Consider the following 22229-nt stretch of genomic DNA (forward strand, 5'->3'; position numbering starts at 1 on the left):
TAGAATTAGTGCTCCAAGCACTGAATTCTTTTTAACAGTTATCTTAGAATTATATTTGCTTAAAATTAAATACTTTTAAGTGCAAGATTTCATTTAAAATTAAAGAATTCAAAACTAATCACTCAAAATATTATTTTATTAAAAAAGTACAGATTAATCGAAATAACTAAATTCAGTGGATGTTTTTCTTTATTTTACATAATAAATAAGTTCAATATAAATGTTTAACAATTAAAATATTTACTGTTTATAAAATTCAATTTAAAATGAATATTTTAGCATAAGTGAAGCAAAATACTTAAATTTACCTAGGGGTGGTTTCAGGACTTAAAATTATTAATTTTGAAACAAAATCAGTGTACTGAGAAATAAATTTCCGATATTTAGTGAAAAATATACTTCAATTATCAGATATTTTTATTAAGTAAATTACAAGAGATTTTACGTAGCTTAAATATTTTTAAAGCAATTTCTAAGCTACAAAAGAAAAAAAATTTGAAACAGAATCTAATTTTGCGAGTTGTAATAGTATTACGTAAAATTATTAGGATTTTCGAAACCACGTGATTAAACTAGCAATATCTACAGGGAAACACGATGGAAAATCCTCTTAGATTTACGATAAAATCGACGCGCACAATGAGCGTTCAAAAGTGATAATTTAAATCCGCGATTTAAAATTCGTATGCCATAATAATCAAGGGTGGGAAATTTCGTTAACAGTGGAAGAAATTACCTTGAAAAAAAAAAAGGTTTCTTCTAATCCAAGTGGAAGATCCAATAAGGAAATATCAAGTATTAAATTAAAATTTTAAACAGTTTATGATTGCTATCTAGTTAGATAAAAGAATTCTTCAATCTGTTTCTTAAAGTAAAGTTTCTCTTTGTTTCGAAGCATATTTTTTGTTTTGTTTGAAACATGTTTTTTTTTGTTTAAAACATACTTTTTTTGTTTAAAGAGATTTTTTCCATTTATATTAGAATTTAACATGTTTTTTCATATATATACTTATTTTTTTTTTAATCTAAAAGAACCCTATGTAAAGTCACATTTGCTTTCAAAATATAAAAATGTATTTATTTAGAGCTTCCAATATTGTTACAAGCTTTGCAATCTTGGCAACACTCAAACAATTCCTTATTTTACAATGTACAAAACCAAATGTTGAGAGCATTTGTTCTTATACTGCATTTCATGTTATTTTTAGCTTAAACCTTTTTATTTGAACTAAACATTTTCCCATTAGTTTCTGGAATTTTCCTTTAAAAAAAAAATTTCTTTTTTAAATTTTAATTTTTTTAAGTATGTTTAAAACACATTTTTATTTTTTATTTTAAACTTGCTTTAACAACGTTTTTTTTACGACATAACGACCCTGTCACAAATTATAACAACTGTAGTTTCTTTCAATGTTTTACATTAAGGCGTATAATCAAACTTAATTTTACAATTAAATAACTTTTTTAAATAAATGTCATAATCAAATTATATATTATTATATAACGCTCTAAATCACTCTTAGTTTTCACAATTACCATAGCATTTTAATTTTCATCACAGAATCTGATAAATAAATTATCAGAATTATCGAAAACCAATTTAGATAATACTCTAAAGTTATTTATAGTAGATATTTTTAATACAGATTTAATTTTTTACGTACCTAATTATAAAATGATAGGGTCTGGCGTCATTCATTACATAGACTTAAAAACTTTTAACTTTAAATACTTTTTACAAATTAGTGAATTTTTATTGTAACATCAATGATATAGTTTATAAAATTAAAAAAGAAATTAAGTTAAAGGCTGTTTTAATACCTGAACAGAAAATAGTGTGCATTTAAAGTGTATTTTTAGTTACAGTGTAGATTACTTAAGTTATAGTTTGCAGTATTTAAGTTAAGTTTAATTATAGCATAGAGTATTAAAAGAATAAACTTGATTTAAATACATATATTATCACTTTGCCCCCTCCAAATTTTGCTTAATTTTTACTTAATAATGCTATAATTGTGCGAAAAATAAGTTCGCATGTTATTGTTGAACAATATTAGTTTTTTTATTTCTCAGATAATTCTATCTGTAAGAAAATCACCTAGGACTAGGGAGTTTTTCCTTAATTCATAGTTAATAATTCAATTCCTTAATATTTAATAATTCGATTTTTTTTAAAGAATTTTTTTTATGATCTGTTTAATTCAGAGTAACTGGATACCAAGTATTAGATAATAACTTCCAAAATGTCAGTAAAAATTCCGATACCCATTCATGAAAGCAATAAATACCACTAGTTTTCTAAAATGAAGAATCATTTGTATACTCGCTTATTTTGTTCAAAAGTATTTATCTAAAGTTCTGTCTTTTAAATCGGGTTTTCACAATTCGAGATTTTTTATTCCGACCACAAGATTTCTCGACTTCTAATAAATCAATTAAGTTAAAACTTAGTAATTAGATTCAGTATAGCATGGTGCTTTAAAGATATTTTTTTTTCTTATTTAAAGACATTTCTCATTTTTCAATTTTTTTTTAGCTAGTATGGTTTTTGAAAGATATTTTACTCTCGTTTGAAAGTTATTTCAATTCATTAGCATAATTTTTATGACTTTTATAGTACGCGCAATATGTCACAGTATCTCTTTTATTTTTTTTAAAATTTAATTTTTAAAATTTATTGTATTTTAAAAATTTAAGTCTAAGAAAAATTTAATTATAAAAGTTCTTTTTGATATATCACAAGAATGTTTGTATTTAAGTAATGTCTGTGCTTATGTTAAAGTCCTGAAAAAATAAACTCTGAATCCTGAGTACAATTTTAGGTAATTTGTAACAAGTTGAAAAATAAATTGTACAATAAAGCGTTTTTGATGAAATTACAACCAACCTAGACCCCCCAAACAAAATGTTTAGAAAACTGAAAATAATACAAGTACACAATTATTTAGATATAAACTTTTTTAGGAACTTTTTTAGGACAACCCAAATCAAAACACAAAAAAAATTAAGAGTTTAAAATTATATTTAAAATTAAAATAAATAATATAAAAATAGTAATTTAAGAGAAATAATTAAACCTTAAAAATTTTACTTTTGAATTATTTATTAGTTATTGTTAAACAATTATAGAAATCCCTAACCTGGAAATAATATAGTATTAAAATATAAGAAATTTTTAAACCACATAAAAAAGCGTACAACTGCCGAAAAGACGAGACGATTAAAATATCACTGGCATTTACGATAAAATCAACACAAATAAAACCTATCAAACAGTGATTATTTAAATCCGCGATTCAAAATTCGAGGGCCGTAATAATAGCGTATTTAAAATATCGGAACTTTTAAAACCATGCAGAATTGTTTATCAATAATTTATGAAATAACCTTTGAAAGATAGTTAGCAATTATATTATCGGCACGAATGAAGCACGTCGAAAAGTTGTGGTCTAAATGCTCGCTTCGTCCATGATAATATTGTGCTAAAAGTATCGAAATTAAAAGTATCGAAAATTAAAAGTATTAAAAGTAACGAAGTGGAAATACAAAGTAGTAACTGCCAAGAAAACAGCAGGAAAAAAAATATTCAAAACTCATTTGTATTGATACTAAAAATTTAACTGAATATTCATATGCATAAAAATGATCACAAAGTCGCATGAATTTGCCTGACATGGAGGGGAAGACCATGCCATGGTTAGCTTGACGGCAAGGGGACTCTAACCCATGATCCGTCTACCACTGAGTATATTTCACGTCAGCACTGTGGTCGATGCAAGCCAGATGCGGAATTCGTATCAACAAGCAATCGCCGGAATTCAAGCCCGATTAACCTCAGTGGAAGGCGAAAGCTTTATCCCCTGAACCATCGCGGCTCTTTTGTCAAGTTAAGTAAGAGCAGATCAGGGCTTGCATCACCTACATATGAGTTTGCTCTGTAGATTGGCGAGGTGGCAAAAAATGGCGCAATTTATCGAAGGGATTGAACTCCAAAGGGCTGTTAGAGGCGAGAGCTTGACAAGAGGTTCCACAATAAAAGAGAATTTTGTGACCGGAACGCCTGGAAAAGTGTTCCATTGGACTAGATGAGAGCGATACTTCGATTTCTATAAGCTGAGAATTTTTGTTTTGGATGAAGCTGATGTCATAATTTCGACTTAGGGGCATCATGATCAATGTTTGCGTAATCACCGCAGGGTGTCCAATAGTTGTCAAATGATGTTGTTCTCCACCACTTACTCACCTGATGTGTTTTGCAGAAATGATTATAACTGAACTCATAATGTTGCAGCTGAACAATGGAGGCCAGAAAATGTCACGCAGTTATGTGTCACACCATCGAAGGCAAATATCTAGAATTGTCTAATATCTGTGGTTCCATATCAATCGGTCAGGCCATTATATTTTGCCAAACAAGAAGACCTGCAGCTTGGTTTGAAGCCCGACTGACTGCTGATGGACGTTCTGTTGGTAATTTATCTGGAGAATTAGATCCAATCAATGACTGGATACCCTGATTCGCTTCAGAGAATGGAAGGTACGTGACCTTTCTTTTTATCATTATTACATTATAAATTTTTTTTCCTTATTTGCTGGTAAGACTGTGCTTAAATAACTTTTATTTAAATCTAAGAAAATACAATTGATAACCTTCTTAATAGTAAATAATAAATTCTAATTTTGAATAATTATTTTTTTACATAATTGTGTAAAATAATTATTAAATTAAAAAATAGAATAATCCTCTCAATACTGACTATATTTAAAATTGCGCATAAATTGTTTTTATGGTGGCCAATGTAATCAAGAAAAGAATTCCTTGCCAGAAACTAGTTATTTTATCGTGATCATGTAACTTTTAAAATTATTTCGCAGTTGTTAAAATAAATATATAATATATAATTTGTTAAAATAAATATATATTAAAAAATTTTCAACAATATGAAGGAGAAAAATTATTTGAGAGCATATCCTAATGATGTTATTTCTTTAAAGTGTTAAAAAAAATACTTTTTGAGTGCTTAAAAGTGCTTATTTTTTGTTGAAAAATTTGGCTGCGCATCCTGTATTAACAATGTAAATAATTATATTTGGCTATGTAATCATGAAAGTTGTAACATTTATTTTAACGTTAAAGTGAACGGTATAAATAAATTTACTACCACTTTTTTTAAATTCATTATTTTTCATAAGTTTGTTACTTCATATGGGCAAACTTAAAATTTTTACTTTTTTGGGAAACTTCTCACTGAGAATGAGTAACTCAGGATTTCGAAAGTTCTGCCAAAAAACGAGGATAGTAAACTGTTGATCAAAGTACGACTTGAAGTTTTTTTAAGTTTGTAACCGTCTGAATTTACATAAATTTCTTGTCGTACTTATCAGATTTCTTTTTACATGAAGAGACTTCCTAAACTACTGTGGAGGTCTGAAAGATCTGATGATAAATTTTAAAAAGCAAGAAACATCGTTTATGATCTAGATTTTGCAACGACTTTAAGCAATTTGGCTGGGGTTCGGAAGACCTGGAAACTTTCGTAACATCCACTTTATGTCTCAATAACACATAAAATTAAAAGGAAAACATTCAGGCCTGCTTGGATTTCATACAGCTTCCAAACTACATGAAATAAAAAAAATGGTAATTGTAATTTTAGAAGTAAAAATATTACATTTAGAAGCAGTGTCGACTTTATTTGTTAATGTCCAATATCGAGTCCTGTCCAATATTGAGCCTTAACATCTTTTGAGTTTACGAACGCTTTATTTCTTTTAGTGTGTATGTTCGTATGTCAGCTAAGCACTTTTAAGATTTTATAAATAAACTGAATGCTTTAAATTACCAACCTGTTTTTGAAATAATCCACTTAATATATTTTAAAAGCTTTAAAAACAGTTTGTGGAAAGACGCTGAATTGATACACGTTTAATTTTTTGCATTTTATAACTTCTTTATTCAGATGCAAATAGAAATTTTGAAAACTTCACTTCCGCGTTAGTGGAGCACCATAGTATAAAAAGAATTATGATTTCTAGCTCATAAATATGGAATTGATATTAAGATAACATGTTGCATTTATAAAAATAGGATAGTCTTAAATACTATCTAGTATTTTTACGATTTCTTTAAATTGAATGAAGTGACCAATATTATAAAAGTTATTTATGTTTTATGTACAGTTTTTTATTTATATCTATTAACGTATCTAACATAGCTAAATAGGCAAGTAAGATATCGTTACCTATGCATATCATTACGCTAAATCGAATGAGAATAAGACCAAGCTGTCTGATTTAATAGTTTAGCAGTTCGAAAATTTATTAAGGTTTTATGTGCAGAAAGTACAATTTTTCGACTTAGACTTACAGCACTTTATGCAACTGACACTGCTATCTAGACAAGTGAAGCATTACTTCAAATTTAATTTTTTACTCTTAATCTGGTAAAATAGTCCTTTGAAATAATTTTTGAGAAGAAATTAAGGTTTAATGCGTGAAATGTAACAAAAAATTTTTTTAAGTAAAAGAGGATTGATTTTCCTGAATTCAATGTCATATTTACTTATTATTGTAAGAATTTAATTATTGGTATAAGATGATTTAATTAAAAATTACAGGATATAATTTAGGACAAATTTATTGTAACATATACATACTATATAAATTCAAATGTATTAATAACTAGAAAAAAATATGTTGTAGTAGGAGAAATTGTTTTATGTACCCTATTATTTTTCTTATAGGCTTTAAGCGTATTTTACATTTTAAATAACACAAGAATCAGCATAAAAAGTAAAGCATTTACTAACAAGTGTATTTTCAATTTTGAATTATTGCTTTTTAATTTCAATCTTAAGAACAATATAACATCTCTTTTCTTTTACACCAGACAAAAATTACAGGGTTCCTCAAAATATCTGAAATAAAAGAAAGAAATTACTATCATGATAAAATTTTATCAACACATTATTAGACTAAAAGAGATTAAATACCTTTAATTTGAAATCAGTTAAGCCTTCAGGTATCCCTCAGAAACTTATTTTAAGTTTGATAGATATTTTGATTATTGTTCTAAGATTATTCTATACAACTAATGAAAGATGGGAGGTATAATTGGTTTTATAGTTTTTATGATTATACTGAAATTTCTTTTAAAAAATAAATGGTATTTATAAATGAAGACTATTGAAAATTAAACTATATTGAAAAATCAGTAATTTAAACTTACATACTTACTTACATTGTAGAAAAGTAAAGGATCAATAGATAAATGTAAAGTATAAATAAAAAAGTATCAATAGTTAACTTTGAATAATAATGAACTAAATATTATGCAAATCATCATACACCAAACAAAAGAGCGGATGAATGTAGAAACAGATAGGAGTATTGATAATTTGTATTTTTAAAAATTGGGTAACTTTGTGAGAGATAAGGTAAATATTTGCCACACATGTTTTCTTAGTTTTCTAACGTGTTTTAAAATAAGCTTTTCTAAAATTAAAGCAATTCGTAGGAAAAAATAAAAGAACTATTTCACAAATAAAAAAAAATTAACTTTTTCAAAAATCAAACACATGCTTTTACTTTCAACAGGTATAAAAATCAAAAAGAAATATTAAAATTTAAAAACAAAGAAATACAATCTTTATTATATTTTATACTTTATAATTAGAGCCCGGATTTCGATGACCTAAAAAATCTCAACTAATGCCCTTAAAAAGTGCAAAAAATACCCTTAAAAATTGCTCTAAAAATGCAAACATCGCGAAAATGCCTTATGACATGACTTAAATAAAGTAAAAATATTGAACTAAAACAATTTTTCACTTTTTAATATTATGAGTCATTCCAAAAAATATAAAGCAATGCACTACTTGTTCTATGTTCATTAAAGTTTGAAAAATATGTTTTATATCCTAAAATAACAAGAAAAAAGGAAAATGTATTGACTCCGAGACATTTTCATTTTGTATAGAAACTTTAATGAATATAACAATTTCCATCTAATAAATCTGCTAAATATCAGAATTACATTGGATTATTAAATGATTTTTGAAATGTAAACGAGCGTCTCTTGTCTGAAAGTAAATTTTTATACCTGGAGAAGCTTCTTTCAACGTCTACTGATGTTATTGGTGCGTACTTGAAAAAGACGGTCTCACTTACTAACAATTCTTCTTCAATTTGAAAAGATGTTACTTCACCTGCTAATATCCTAGGTATTTTCTTCATTGTTTAGGAGCCAGTGTTCTTCTCCAAAACTTTGTTCAATTTACCTGCTACACTTTGTGCTATCTTTCCACTTGCTTTTTGCAACAATTGACTCACTACGTCAATAGAATTTATTGCATCGCAGAACTCCAATTCTTGTTTTACCAAGCTTGTAATTGTCGAGGACACAATAGCAAACTTAGACTTGATAAATGATAAGTTACCTTCGATTTTATCAGAGGCCTACACGTTTTGCGCTATCTTAATTGATGTAGCATCTTCTGAATCAAGACAAATTATGAGATAAATCTTGTACTTCATGTAATAAAAATGCCCCAAAAAATAATAAAAATAGTAGAAAAATAACAAAAAGCTTAAAAAATGCTTCAAAATGCAAAATACACCCCAAAATTTAAAAAAATGCCCTATAAATCTAAAAAAAGGACAAAAAATGTCCAAAAATGCAAAAAATGCAAAAAAATGCAAATGTCATCAAAATCCAGGCCTTATTTACAATAATGCAACAAAATTTTGTATTTACAAAACATTTTTCGTTATATTGAAAATGAAAGTAGATTGAAAAATTTGTAAGGTAAAATTATATACTTGCTGCCATTACAGAAAAGATAAATGTGTGTTAACTTTAGCATAATATTTTGTTTATTATTATTCAATCAAAATACACCAAAACAGAGAGGGGACGAATGTAGAAGCAGATAAGAAAATAAAAAGGAAAATGATTGTAGAATATAGAGCAGTTTGATGTGCGGAATTTTTAATTTTAAAAATTATTTTTTCGTAGTATATTAACTACCCTTCTTTAAAAAAAACTTTCTAATAATTACCGTAAAATGGGGTAACTTCTTGGGGGGACAAGTTAAATATTTACCGAACATGTTTTCAGAATTTTCTAACTCGCATTAAAATAAGCTATTCAAAAATTAAAGAATTCTTAGGGAAAATAATTTTTTTTTTCTTGCAATAGGAAACATGTTTTTTTAATCAACATGAATAAAGATTAAAATTTAAAATTAAAAAATGCAATCTCTTATGTTTTATATGTTAAAATAATAATGCAACAAAGTTTAACAAGATGCTTGGCTAATATTTTAATGTGAAAAGCCTGAAAACTTCATCCTCTATATTAATTTAGAAGTTATTTCTATCAAAAGTAACGAAAGTTTTGATTGGAAAAAATTATAATAAATTTTAATGTTATTAGTTTAAAGTGAATAAATAATTGTTACATCATACTAATAAAACAAATTTGAATAATGTGTCTTTCTTATTATTCAAAGTTAACTATGGATACTTTACTTTTCTACAATGGCAGTTAGTATGTAAGTTTACCTTATTAATTATTCAATATACTTTCATTTTCAATAGTCTTCATTTATAAATAGCATTTATTTTTTTAAACAAATTTCAGTCCAAACATGAAAACTACAAAACCTAATGTACCTCCCTTCTTTCGTTCGTGTATAGAATAAATCTTTGAACTATAATCAAAATATCTATCAAACTTCAAATAAGTTTCTGAGGGATACCTGAAGGCATAACTGATTTATAATCTCCCTCATTCTAATAATGTGAGGGAAAAATTTTATCATGATAGTAATTTCTTTCTTCTATTTCAGATATTTTGTGGAAACATGTAAGGTTTGTCTGGTGTAGAAGAAAAGAGTTGTAATATTGTTTTTATGATTGAAATTGAAAAAAAAATTAAAAATGAAAATGAATAAAGTTCTAAGTATTGACCATTTTTTCATTGATTCTTGTCTAATTTAAAATGCAAAATACGTTTAAAGAGCCTATAACAAAAATAACAGGGTGCATAAAAAGTATGCTATTAATAAAATATTGTTTATTTTTCTAGTTATTAATAAATTTGAATTTATTTTGTGTGTAAATTAACATACAACAAATTTTTCCTAAAATAAATCCTGCAAATTTTAATTAAATTGTCATAGATAAATAATGAATATTTGAAATTATACAATAATAAATTGTAAGAATGAGATTGAAAATCCTATTGTATTTTTTAAAACAATTTTGAAAAAAATTGGTATTTCATGAAAGTGATATTCATGATAATATTTGCAGTTAATGCAATGCAAAAGCATTTTATGACAATAAAATTCTGAGACATTATTGTATAGACAAGTTAGACATTATTTATTTGTATTTTTTAGGCTAAATTTTAAAAAAAATTGAAAAGATTTGATAGATCTAATGGTTCTGATGTTTTAAATATTTTATGACTAAAAAGTAAGTCAAAATTTGTATATTTCATACATTATATCCTCATTTCTTCTAAACAATTACTTCAAAGGACTATTTTACGGTATTAACCAAGAAAAATTAAATAGGAAGAAAAGCCTCACTTGTCTAGATAGCAATGTCCGCTGCATAAAGTGGTATAAGTCAAAGTAAAAAAATTGTTCTTTCTACACAGGAAACTTTTATAAATTTTTGAATTGCTAAAGTATTAAATCAGAGAGCTTGGTTTTATTCGATTTGGCATTTACGATATCTCACTTGCCTAGCTTGCAATGCTAGATACGTATAAATAAACTTTACTTTTATACGTGAAACATAAAAAGCTTTTATAATATTAGTCACTCGATTCAACGTAAAAACAGTATTTAATTCCATCCCCCTTTAACCCCTTCTTTAGAGATGCAACATGGAATTTATTTACATCTTAATATCATTTTCATATAATGAGCTGGAAATCCTTCTTATACTATGCTGCTCCACTAATGTTGAAGTAAAGTGTTATTTGTAGCTAAGAAAAGACTTTAAGATGCACAAAAGGAAACCAATCAATATTCTACAGCGATTTCCTCTTCTTAAAAAAAGAAATTGAAAAAGAATGACATAATAGTATCACATGAAAAAAATAAAATCTCATTTAAAAGTTAAGATAAGCAATAAAAAATGGTTTCCGAGCAACCATTTTGGCAATTAAGCAACCGAACTGCGAAATTGCCTTTAGAGTTGCACTTATTTTTCTCTCGTGTGGATATCCGCTTAAGACACATTTAATTTATAATTATTTTGAAAAAATAAAATTATTGTAAATACTACTTCATATTTGTTTTTTAACGAACTCGAAGGGATAAAAAATCACTCTTATTCTTTCAGAAAATTATTCCTAATAATTAGTAAGAAACTCATATTCCTTAGAATAAAACATATAGTTCTAATTCAATCGAAATTATGTCACTGCCTTTCTTACTTTTTAAAAAGAAGCTAAATTTTATGCGTACTGAAGAGAACATCCTCTTAGTATTAATACAATATAAACAGTATTTATCCATATCTAAAGGTATATAACGTATAATAAAGGTATATAACGTATAATAAAGGTATATTTACCGGATAATAAAGGTATGTACATTTTTGTGTTACTATATACGAAGGTATATATGGGTGATTCTTTCTAAACACGACAATTCGGACCAAAAAATTTCTTCAAATTTAAAGTCTTCAAAATAATCTAAAATTTTTTGTGTATAATTCTTTAGTTACACTTATTAATATCTTACAGGCAGCAGTGTAGTTTGTTGACATTTCTTCGAGAAAAAAAATAAAATAGAAATTCACCAAATCTTGAATGTTAGGAAAATGACTTATTAGCTTAGAAGTTTAAAAAACAGTTATATTAAGTTAATAGTAAGTAAGTCAACTTAGGCTTTTATGTTAGATGAACCATAAATTGCCTAAATTAATTCTTTTTATCCACTGTAGGAAGAATCGGAAATTTTTTTGTTGCGGACATGTACAGAATAAAATTGTGTATAATAATCAATCATTAGATAAATAAATAACTTTGATTACACTCAAGCATATTACAATCATTCATAAACTTGGTATTAGATTAATATTTGCCTTCCCTCCTTTCAGTATTAGCAGTTGAAAAAAAATCTGGTAACACTTCAATGCTCTGGCATCCATAAGCCAGGATAATGACAAATTCGCCATTTTATAGCATATAACTTTAATTTAATATTTTGGCCTAAGACGTTTATATGCTGCAGAAAACAACAGGGTTTCTTAAAATAACTCAGATAAATCTATGTAGTTTATGTTATTAATTATTTCACGAAGTCAGAAAAATGACAACACAAAAACCTACTCACCTTGAAAAACGTTTAGAAATATATTTTGAACCAGAAAATTGACTCTTTATTCATGCAACAAGACTTGTTCATATAGGAGGGCATCTAATCAATCTATTAACATAAGATATTAATTGCTGGCTCTATCTCTTTTGGTTATAACCACTAAATAAAAGTAGCCAGGAAAATGAAATTTTCTTGGAACAAGCAAATTATTGACAGAAAAAAAATATTTTAAAATAAGTTTTTGTAAATAATACCCTATGCGTATATTCTAGAAATGCCTACACTGGTTGAGATGGAAAAAAAATAGATATTGAAAAATTTATGGGAAGCTTTGAGTTATTACAGGAAACATTGTTTGGGACATACCAGGAAAAAGACATTTTGAAGTTCAAATAAATTTTTTAACTATACCAAACAGTCAATGCTATTGCAAAGTCATTTTAAAATGCTAACAGAAATGCTATTTATAAATTTCTTTAAAAAAAGTTCTTTTAGTATTATAGTATTAGATCTTGGAGCAAGGGACAGTGAATTGTCATATTTCGTGAGAATCACCCATATACCGTCTCCTCGGCGAGAAACAGGAAAGGTTTTACCTTCATTTTGACAAAGCAAATGAGACTATAGCGATAAGATATGAAGGGGAAAATAAAATAAAAAATGTGAAATAAAATAATTATTTAATTATAAATAAAAACTTTTAAAACACACTCTTTTTCAAGCTCTTGAAATATATTAAATGGTTTATTTCGGAAACAGGTCATCTTTAAAACCACTCTGTTTATTTCTTAAATCTTAAAAGTGCTTAGCTGACTTAAGAAAAGGCATACTAAAAAAAATAATAAAAATAAAGCATTCGTAAACTCGAAAGATGTTTAGTCTCAATGTTTGACAGGGCTCTCAAACGAAGAGATTCTTATAAATTGTCTCTACTTCTAAATTTAATATTTTTACTTCTAAAATCACAATTGCAATTTTTTTTACAATATAGAAACTGTATAAAAACTAAGAATGCCTGAATGTTTTCCTTTTAACTTCGCCTTTCCTTTCTTAAGTTTGCCCACAAAAAGAAACTAACGTATGAAAAATACCGAATTTAAAAAAGTGGTAGTAAATTTATTTGTATCTTTCACTTTAACGTTAAAACAAATGTTACAACTTTCATGATTACAAAGCCAAATATAAATATTTATATTAATACGTTCTCGTTAGTAGAACTATTTTGTTTACGCAAAATAAGTTCGAATAATGAATTTTTTTTCACTTTTTTACTGTGTTTTAAGAAGACGCTAAGGGCAGGATTCGGTTTATACGTTTGACAAGATTAGAGAGAAAAGAGTTAAAAATAAAATGCTAACATTCTGTTAGCTGATCTTATGAAAATAATTAAAAAATTTTATTTTCAGAATGTAATACTACAGTTCTAATCATAAATACCTATATTCATTATAACATTACGGTGTGTAAGACTGCTTCATTTATTTTATATAAATGCTGATGATGAAACAATTTAGTTTTTTTTATCACTTATCTTTTCGGGAGGAAAAAGAAACTTTTTTAGAAGACTAAAATGCTGGGAGTTAACTGTCTTATGAACTAAAGCTAATTAGACATTCTAATTAGAAAAATTTGAATTAGCTGCTCCCTCCTTTAGTGGCCTGTGGTGATAAAAATTTTGAATACTTATGTACTAGTGAATTGGTATTGAATAATTGTTGTGGTAGCTACGCTACATTACTCCCCCACCAGAATTTTATTTGGGATAGAATTCTATGAATAAAAACATGAAACAGCAATCTCATAAAAACAGCAATAAGCAGTATATGATTTATTGCTGTTTTTATGAGAGGCCGGGAGTGCTGTATTAAGATCACCGGATTTTGAGCGGTGATTTAAAGAACTGTGTCAAGATCACGGTTGTGTGCGTGATCACTCTGTTGCTATTAGCAGTGTTTACTGCTCCCCGTAGTGTGTGATCGAGACTGAGCAGCAACAGAGCGAGGAGGATAATGTCGCATTCGCAAATAGAAAGTCAACTGTTTGTCTGTCTTCTGTCCATCAAACTAAAACTAAAGACGTGCTCAAATCGAAGGGAGTGTTTCAGTGAGAGATAGACGTGTTGTTAGAAGCAGGCGTGTTCAAATCGAAGTGAATGCGACTATCAAGATAGGCGTGTCCGAAGGCGTCCAATGTGAGGAGCATGTTAACGGAAGTTTCAGTGTTATCTATCAAAACGATCCTCAAGATAGAATCGAGTTAACATGTTTTATATACTTGTGAATAGGAATTGAAAAATTTTAGTGGTAGTTAGTCTACAAAGTTTTTTAACGTTAATATTTGTACTCGGAAAATTATTAGTACAATTTTTTAGAAAAAATTGTGTTGGAAAAAAAGCTTCTGTGAAATGCATTTTTTTCGCTCATTGTAAATGAATTCTATACTTATTATATTTTATTTAACAGAATTCAACTAAATTCAGTAACAAGATAAAAATTTGCCTCTTAAATTTCTAATTAAAAGTTTTTACAATTCCGAATTAGCTTTATATGAGGATATAGTAAGCCTATGCTTGCTCACAAAACCTTTTCATTAGTCTAAACGCTAAAAAGTTTTTTTTTTTAAGAAAAAAGAAAACCCATGTGTTTTTTAGCGAAAACACTTCTTTGCTAGCTAAACTAATTTTTTTTTCATTTTGTAACCGTCGTTGAACAGCCGACCCAGTTTTTTGCGCTATCCATTACGACCACCAATTTTCAACTCCGTAGCCTTGTAATTTTGAACCCAATACTGAAGACTAGGGAAGTCCTGGGTCAAGTATTGGGAGAAATTTTACCTTCGTGGAGGCCTTTTAAATGGAGCTAACCCGCATTTGCGTTACATAGAGAGGAAAACCACCCATGGTTAGTCTGATGGCTGGGGTTACAAGGAGATTTTTCCTCCTAGTTTAAGCTCTTTATTGAAAATGGTTAATCATCCAAAAGTTTTCGTTAGCCCATGATCCGAAGCAAGATTTGTCTTAAAAAAATTAAGGCTTAATTGCGAAATTGGCTACCATAAAACTAAATTTTACCTCCGAGTGTTAGCTCATTATGAGAAAATATTATCCTATTCTAACCAAACAAACCCTTTTATCCAAAAAGAGTTAGCCAAGAGCCCAAGTCATGCTTTTCCCTTGATGAACCAACATAATTTTGATGGAAACCATCAATAATTTCATCATGAACCATTCTATTTTTTGTTGGTAACCAACATAAGTAACAATCACCCCAATGTAGGACTGATGGTCCAACATAAGACTTGTTTTTGTTCATCATAATTTCTATCCCTTAGAAATCAAATGTTGGAACGAACAACCATCATCCTAATGTAGGAATTCTGACTGATTTATGATGAGCCAACAAGAAAAGAAAATTGTTTTGATGATATATTCCTGAAAATCAACAAGAATTCCCTTCAAATCATCACTGAAATATATAGTTAGAACCATCACGGATGATCATGGAGGCTGGTCCATGAGAATCAAACTTCTCTTGACCATCACAGTATTAAAGTTAACCATCATATAGTATTAAAGTAGAATTTTCCATCATGGAATGATGGAACTCTGTTGGCATATCAAAAACCATGAACGCTTAATGTTGAATGTTGGTGACCATCAAATGATGTTGGACCATCATGAATCGCACTGAAATCAACATAAACCATCAAAATGTTTTGATGGGACCATCAAGTAGTTTGACTTGGGTATGGCCAATAAAACGTTTGGCTAAATTTCGACCAAAAACGACAGTTTGCGTTTTGCATCAAATTTTAAAATTGTTGTAGGGAAGTGGTGCTAATCCACACAAACAGGTTTTAGTTATCATAGATCAGAAAACTAGAAAATTTAATTTCGCTTCAAAACTTTCGTAATTCAATACTATTGTAAAAAATGGCTTGGCCATCAAAAGCTTTTGTTATTCAGCCCTCGGTTAATAAACCAGATTAAAAACTCGGCTGTGATAATAAACCATTGATAACAAATCTTAATGATAATAAATGTTTCATTCATAGAATTAAGGTAAAGAGAATATAAAAGGTTAAATTATCTTCAAACAATTTATTCAAAATATTAGTATAACATTAACAAACGAATAAGCATTATTAACAGACTTAAACATCATGCGGTCGTTATGCGAGCAAGCTAACTAGTAAAAAGTGTAGTTTTTCTACGTAAAGAACTCCCCTAGCTATTCGTCTGAAGAGGTGGCGGTGACTATGGTTACGAAGTTTAACTATTTCAAGTATGGGTGTTGGGTTATTATTTAAGACGGGTTTTGACTCTTGTCAATGAGAGGGAAAGAGAACCATTGAGAAAAGGAGCTCCCCTATTCGAGGAGCACTATTTCTTGTTACCAAAGTAGCAGACTGCTGTAGACTTCGTGCCGAGGGGAGTTCTTTCTATAGTCAAACTATAAGTGCTAGTTCTTCACCTGACGGAGGATGTCTAACACAGAGTTGCCTTTACATCAAAAGTAATTCCCTGAATCGCCGCGATGGCTCGGGAAATAGAGCGTTCGCCTTCCAATTTGGCGAACCGGGTTCGAATCCCAGTCGATACGAATTACGTATCCGGTTTGTATTGTACCGACCTCAGTGCTGACTGATTGGGTTAGAGTCCCCTTGCCGTCAGACTAACCGTGGGAGATTCTCGTGGTTTTCTTCTCCGTGTAACGCAAATGCGTGTTAGTTCCATCAGAAAGTCCTCCGCGAAAGCAAATTTCTTCCTATACGTGATCCAGGAGTTTCCTTGTCTTCTGGATTTGGTTCAAAATGACAAGGCTACGGAGTTGAACATTAGTTATCGTAAACCCATAAAATTGGATCGGCTGTTCAACGATAGTTATAAAATAAAATTAATTAAAAAAAAACCTTTACTCGCCAAGCTGGCGGGAGTAAAAATACTGGTGAGAGTGGTGAGCACTGCAAAGGAATAAATTAAGAAACTAAATATTTTTTTGTTTAAGATTTTAAAAACAGATAAGAATGCAACTTTTAAATTATAAATGAAATTGTGACATACCATGCATTTTTTAGTGTACGATATAGACTGCTTTTTTTGAAGTATGGTTCTACTATAGCACCTATTTTTGTTACAGGAAAGAGTTATGATGTCGATTGAGATGAATAACGTAGTGCAACAAAATATAGGTAAGAATATGATTTTCATGTTTTATTTATTTTGATACCTTTACGTGTTTTGACCGAAAATTAAAATTTTTCAATAATTTTTTTTAAACTACAACACAAATGGATAACTACTGCAACTATTAACATGAATTCTGATTTACAGTGTACAAAAAAAAATGGACCACTCTGAATAATTTTTGATCTAATGATTGGATCTTCACTCTCTTGGTCTCAATATGAATGATTCGAGGGGGTCATTTCAAACATGCTAATTAATTTGTTCAAAGAATAATTCATTCAGTTTAAGTTACGAGATCAGACACAAAAACGTACTTTCTTTGAACGAACATATCGTCTGATTTGAAAAGGAAGTAGATCTTCCACAGATACAGCTCGAAAGCCCAAGAGAATAGCCGGTAAGAAGGCTGACCAATGGTCTTGTGGCATAACTATAACTACGTTTATTAAGCATCAATTCACTGTAAGACATATTAACTCGATTGAATCTTGAGGTACTTTCGATAGATGAAGGTTGACATTGTCGATTTCTGCTTTTCTCATATTTATGACCTGCTGACGTGCTATGAACAAGCTTATTTCGATGTATGGTACACATTAAAAAGTTGACTTTTTATTTGTGACTGAGTCATCGTCCTCCTCGCGCTGTTGCTTCTCAGTTTCTTTTACACACAACGTGATCCTGCACACTCTAGACCAGGGGTTTCCAACTGGCAGCCCGGGGGCCGCATACGGCGTGCGGGGCCTTTTTTTGTGGACCCTCGAACTAAAATATATTAGTTGTCATTTTTTACGGACAGTTTTCGTAAGAAATCTATGTGGGTTTAAAATACTATTCTTGTTAATAAAAAACTTATTTCTTCGTTTTTGTGAAATTTAACATACCAACTGTTATTTCTCAGGTTTTGCATCCAAGAAAATATTTATTCAAATACAATATAAATATTTATTCAATAATTGTGTATGTTGCTCTTTTTTATTTATTTATTTATTTATTTTTTGTACTTTGTGAATATAATTTAGCATGCGTGTATCAGAAATTTTCTTGAAGAAATTCTCCGATTTAACTTTTTGAAAGCACTCATTTAGGACCAAAATATTTACACACACATTTGTAAATTTTAAATGTAAATATCTATTCTCTGGTGGTTGCAGCAGACAAACCTCAATTTTTTCATTAAATATTTTGTGTGCTGCTATGTAAGTTTTAATACTAACCTTTTTAAAGTTTTATATCTCAACAATTAGATATCTGTTGCACATAAATTGTTTAATACATAGGTGCACATTAAAGTTATTGTAACCCGAATTTTTATTATTTATTTAATATTTTTAAAAATATTATTAATAACAATTAAATATTTTTAAAAATCTACTTCTCATTTTAATTTGTAATTCAATACTTTTGTTTTGTACAACTTGGTAAAAATCTGACAGTAATATTTAATATTCCATCAAACATAAAAGAGTCCTGTATAAAATTTTGACAAAGTTGCGGCCCGCCAAATGATTTTTGCTTTTAATTGTGGCCCCCCGTTTCATGTAAGTTGGAAACCTCTGCTCTAGACTGTTAATAGGAACACAGGAGAGACCACATACACTACCATGAACTTATTACAACTCTCACCCCAAATGCTCAAAATCCAGTCCTAGCAGTATCCATTCATCGAATTGTATCCCTGATAAAAGTCTGGAGGCGGAGTAGAATGGCGTAACTATCATTACGATTATCAAACATCAATTCATTAGTATATAAGACCTGCTAACTCGATCCAATCTTGAGATACCTTTTGATAAATATAGTTGTCGATTTCTACTCTCCCCTCAGTCTTTATTGTAAGCCTTGAGAGCAGCTGTCGGTGCCATTGTTTTATCATTCCATTACTTTGAGGATGGTATGGTAAGGATCAACTCTTTTGATGCCCACGAGATGTGCTAGAGTTTTGAAGAGTCTACTCTCGAACTGGTGACTCGATCGTTATCACTGAAGGTGACCTAAACCGGGCAGTCCCGCAGATCGTAAAGATACGTTTCCCAGTAGAACACCGAACTCAAGCATCACCCGCTGCGTTCAGTAAGCTGGTGGGTGACCCATTTGACCTGCCTGCGTAGGGACCGAGGGTGTGCGGTATCGGTCCTCGTTAAACTGTTCTACCCTTAAGTGCTCTAGTTCGAGAGCAGGTCGTCGGGCTGCCAAAGCAGGAGAGCCATCAAATTTGTGATGGAATGTCTTCGGATCACCCTCAGAGAAGTTTTCCAGACAGTCGCCAATAGCTCATTGTGAAGCTCTAGTGAGAGGTACCTACCTACCAAAGCGAGCAATACAGGTTTTAAAGAAAGCCTCAGTTACCGTCTTTTCTGTAACCAGCCTTAGACTCAGGATGTTTATCACAGTTACCTTTTCTTCAAAACCTTTACTCATGCGCCGCGATGGTTCAGAGGATAGTGTTCGCCTTCCAATGAGGTGAACCGCGTTCGAATTACAGCCAGGGCTGGGTAATACGAACTCTGCATCCGGCTTGCACCGACCACGGGGCTGATGGATCATGAGTTAGAGTCCTCTTGTCGTCAGGCCAACAATAGAAGGTTCTCGCGGTCTTCCTCTCCGTGTGGCGTAAATGCGGATTAGCTCCGTCGAAAAGTACAAATTTCTCCCACTACTTGATCCAGGAGCTCTACTGGATTAGGTTCGAAATTACAGGGCTACGGAGTTGAACATTAGTTGTCGTAAACCCAAAATTGGGTCGGCTGTTCAACGACGGTTATAAAATAAAACTTTTTCTCGCCAACCTTGCGGAAGTAAAAATATTGATGAGAAACTGGTTAAAACTGGTGAGAGTGGCGAGTACATCAAAGGAATAAGTAAATAAATTAAGATACAATATTTTCTTCTGAGCTTAAGGGCAGAAAATGTAACTTTTAAATTATAAATTTTCATTATTCACATCATAATTTTGATAAAGTACTCAATGCAGTGTATAAAACAATTTGATGTTTAATTAGCATTAAATATACTTTTTCAGCAATAAATATATTTCATTATTTTATGCCCATTTAATTTTATCTATCTAATCCTATTTAATTCTATCTATTCCTGTGTTTGACAAATATGTGTTACATTTGTGATAGATTGCAAACACAGAAGAAAATTTGGTTTGAGAATTAATATTTTTTATTCAAAAATTACAATTTTGTTTTCTCATTTTGCGCTATAAGTTAACTGGTTAATACGTATACATACATAAGAACTTTTTTGAAATTCTTTCACGTAAAAGTTTGATCCTAAATGGTAAGTAGGAAAGGAAAATATTTAACATTTAGAAATTTAAGTAGGGCCAGGATATCCTGGTTGTTAGGGCGTTGGGCAAATGTCCAAGTGTTCATGAGTTCGAGCACCGCAAGCAGAAGACTCCCCGTGTAGTAAATGGTGACTAATGCACGGTAAATCTGTCGGGTCACAAAGTCTTCTATGTTCCCAAAACAAATCATACCTCTGGAAGTGCTGAATTGGAGATTGATCGTTCTCTGGTTCTGGTCAAAATTACGACCTGTGGATGAATAAATGCGTCCACTCTGTAATTGGGGTGTGATGTGTGTGTGTGCGTATGTTTGGCCATAAATGACGTCCCTGAAGCACAAGAAAAGCACCTCTGCCTAAAATTCGCTTAGTTTCACCAAGTAGGCCTGTTGGTATTAGCCAGTAGCATTAGAAACAACAACAACAGAATTTTATGTTTTTTTACTGGCGATGCAAATAATACTTAAAACTTTATTTATTTTTGCTTTTCTTTTTTTTTATTTTTGATCCCTTCTGCCTGAAAAACTACAAAAAATAAATACTTATACATTTATAATGAATTTTCTTGTGTATAATATTGAGTTTATTCAGGGTAATAAACTAAACACGAATGTTGTAGTTTCAAATATTTTACTATTATTAGCTAAAATATGTTAGCAAAATGCATTTTGCAAAATAAAATTCACGCAAAAGTTTTTTTTAAGATAAATATAAAAATGCAATAGCAATTTTTTATCTGTGTTTATATCATAGATAGTTTAAAGAATTTAAAGTGCGACGTAAAAAAAGTACTACGTCTTGTAGAATTAAAATAAAGAACGATTTTTAAATTTTCCTTTTTTAAAATTTGAACATTGTTAAAATTGCAAATTTTGTTTTAAAATTTGCTGAATTATTCACAAAGAATATAATTATTGAAATTTCTTTTGTAAAATTTCTAAAATTATGGAAAGATTTTTTCCTGTTGAATAATTTTTTATACTTACATGATTGTTACTTACATGATTGTTACTGATATTGTTTAAATGGAATTTAAGCAACTATACGTTTAGTGTAAATCAATTCCAATAACTTAAAATAAATTGACATTTGATAGAAGAATTGACATTTAATAGAAAATATTTCCTTTACCAATCAATATTCGAAATGCACCGTAAAATTGGGTATTAGTGTATCACACTCGTTTCAAAAATGTTTTACCAATTCAGTTTGATACCAAAATAAATTGAATGAAGTAAAAGTATCGAAACAAATAATAATTTAACACAAATTTTAAAAAAAGCTTTTAAAAAAACCCACAAGCAATACTTCCTTATGGTTATTTTTTATACATATTCTACAAAATTTGTAATTTATTTTTATAACCGTCATTGTAAAGTGGACCCAATTTTGGGTTTACG

At 29.5% G+C, this 22229-nt stretch overlaps 1 protein-coding gene across 10 annotated transcripts in view; it reads left to right on the forward strand.

The window, feature by feature from the left end:
- The window catches only part of LOC147817014 (coatomer subunit gamma-2-like), a 112905-nt gene that overhangs the window by 4151 nt on the left and 86525 nt on the right, over nt 1-22229 (forward strand). For 9 of the 10 annotated variants that reach the window (XM_087153728.1, XM_087153739.1, XM_087153709.1 and 6 more), the window contains exons 2-3: nt 4292-4537; nt 17483-17534. The gene's annotated coding sequence lies outside the window, so the exon portion shown is untranslated. The remainder of the gene's footprint in view (nt 1-4291; nt 4538-17482; nt 17535-22229) is intronic. The other variant, XM_087153714.1, reaches the window with a different exon arrangement.

Source organism: Parasteatoda tepidariorum, chromosome 1 (assembly GCF_982258835.1).
Source record: "Parasteatoda tepidariorum strain Cologne lab strain chromosome 1, Ptep-v5.0, whole genome shotgun sequence".
Lineage (NCBI taxonomy): Eukaryota > Metazoa > Arthropoda > Arachnida > Araneae > Theridiidae > Parasteatoda > Parasteatoda tepidariorum.